This window comes from Mus caroli, chromosome 8 (genome assembly GCF_900094665.2).
Source record: "Mus caroli chromosome 8, CAROLI_EIJ_v1.1, whole genome shotgun sequence".
NCBI classification, from domain to species: domain Eukaryota; kingdom Metazoa; phylum Chordata; class Mammalia; order Rodentia; family Muridae; genus Mus; species Mus caroli.
Window position 1 is genome coordinate 115,024,948 of NC_034577.1, and position 2,658 is coordinate 115,027,605.

The following is a 2,658-nucleotide window of genomic DNA, read 5'->3' on the forward strand; positions in this document are numbered from 1 at the left end:
GCAACCCTCCTGGGACACATGCTTCTTTTAATTTTTAAAATTTTCATTTTTAAATGTACGTGCGCGTGCACGACACACACACACACACTGACACACAGACACAAACACGTGTGCATGAGTGTGTGTGTGCGTGTGAGTGTGCATGTGTGTGCGTGTGTGTGTGTGTGCGTGTGAGTGTGCATGTGTGAGTGTGCAAGTGTGTGCGTGTGTGTGTGTGTGTGTGTGTGTGTGTGCAGTTGCCCATGGATTCCAGAAGATGGTGTTGAATTCTGTGGAGTTAGCAGCAGTTGTGATCAGCCTTGTGCTGGTGCTAGGGACTGAACCCCAGTCCTCTACAAAAGCAGTATTTGCTCTTAATGTCTGAGGCATTTTTCCAGCTCCTCCCCCTCCTTCTCTCCCTCCCCCACCCATGCCCCCTCCTCCCCCTCATGAGATGAGCTCTCACTGTGTAGGCTAGTCTAGTCTAAACTATATGACAACCCTCCTGCCTTTCCAGGGCCTCCAAGCTCTGCCTGTAAGCGTGAGTCACTCTAGTGAGCTAATGCGTATTCTTCCATCCTCACTGCTCCAGGCTGCTGTCCGAATCGGCTTTGGAAACTCTGTAGGAGACAGCTCGCTAGACCTTTCCTCTAACAGTACAGCTCTTGTCCTCTTAAAATGGAAGCACACATGAATAATAGAGGATCAGAGGCTGGAGGAGGAGGGGAGGCAGCATCTGCCTCAGAATAGAGCACTTTCTGGTAGACTGGGATGATTGCAGCTGTGAAGGGCTTCGAGGATCTCTCTAAGGTACCAGGTTGACTGAAACAGACAAGTGACTCCATAGCAGAGAGCTTGCTTGGTACCTGACCTATGGAGACTGAGTGCTGTTACTTGGTACCTAACTTGTGGAGGTGGAGTACTGTTACTTAGTACCTGACCCATGGAGGTGAAGTGCTATTACTTGGTTCACTAACTTGGTTCACTCGGGCAGACCGAGACCACTGTCTTCCCAAATCTGGAACAGCACGAAACACCCTGCATCCTTCAGGCCTTTGAAGCCTCTGTTTGGAGACAGAGGCATTCATTAGCAAGCCATTTTCTTTGAATGTTAGAGGTTCCAGGACGATTAAGTGAAGTCCCTCTCCCTAGTGAAGAGGGAACAGTTGAAGAGCCATGCCAGGCCTAAGCCCCTCTTTCCCCTCTCCACAGTATACACGCCCCCACATGGGCGTCAGGATACGTCCTTACATATGGTGCATTCATTGTTGGCTTTTGTCTTGTTCTTTCTGTTGTTTGGACAGGGTCTTACTGTGTAGCTTTTGCTGACTTGGAACTAGGTGAGGATACCTTGGAACTCACGGAGATCTGTCTGTCTGTCTGCCTCTAGAGTTTTGAGGCTAAAGGGATGTGACACTGTAGGGATGTGACACCGTGCCCCAGTGCATTTGTTACTTTTTAAATAAAAGAGTTAAAATTGCATGTGTGCATTAAACATTGAAGTTTAGCATGCTCAGCATGAGATGCTCCAAGACCCCTACCTGTTCTTCTGGCCCTTGGTATCCTTAGGCCGGGCACTGTTCTTGGATCTTCAAATGCAGGTGGCTCAGCAGGCAGGGGAAGGAAAGTCACTTTCTTCTATAGTGGCCAGTGGTGATCTAGTTGGTGCCTTCAGAAAGCAGGTCGGGACTGGGGGCAACTTTAGACAGCTGTGACACAGTGTGGGTCTGTCTGTCTGACTCTCTAGTGCTCTTTAACAGAGATTGCCAAGAAGTCTTCCCATCTCACTAGATCTCCGTGCAGAGCTGAGGATGTGACTCAGTTGGTAGAATGCTTGCCTAACACAAACAGTCTGGTTTGATCTCACCCATACCACATAAACCTGGCACGATGGCCCAGCCTGCAATACTAGCACTCAGGAAGCAGAGGCAGGAGGATCAGAAGTTCAAGATCACCCTTGGCTGTATAGGACATTCAAAGGTAGCCTGGGCTACGTAAGACCCTGTTTAAATAAATAAAGAGCCTTAGTGCAAATCTGGAAATTATATTGGCTGATATTTTATTTTACCTGTACATATGTATATGTGTATGTGTATGTGTGTATGTGTATGTGTGTATGTGTGTGTGTGTATGTGTGTGTATGTGTGTATGTGTATGTATGTGTGTATATGTATGTATGTATGTATGTGTGTAGGTATGTGTATGTATATTTATGTGTGTGTGTATGTATGTGTGTGTGTGTATATGTATGTATGTATGAGTACACAGATGCCACAACAAGAGTGTGGAGGTCAGAGATGATTTGTCCTCTCTACCATGTGGGGCCCAGGCATAGACTATAAGTTGCCAGGCTTGGCAGCAAGCACCGTTGCCATCAGAGCATCCCAATGGCTCTGAACCACCATTTTGTTGGTTAACCTGAGCCCACAGTTGGAGGCTGTTGAATTTGAGATACGGGTTTGGCCGTTGTCTAGAAATTTCCCAAAAATTTGGCAGGTTTTCTACTTTCAAACATTGAGGGCCAAGAACACAGCATTAGCAATATCGTTTTTAGAATGTAATTGTTCAATCACCTGATCTTTTGACTGACAAATTTTGCTAACACATAGCCCACAATATAGTATACACAGGTGCCTTATGGATTTCTCTTTTTTTTTTTTTTTTTTTTTTTTTTTTTTT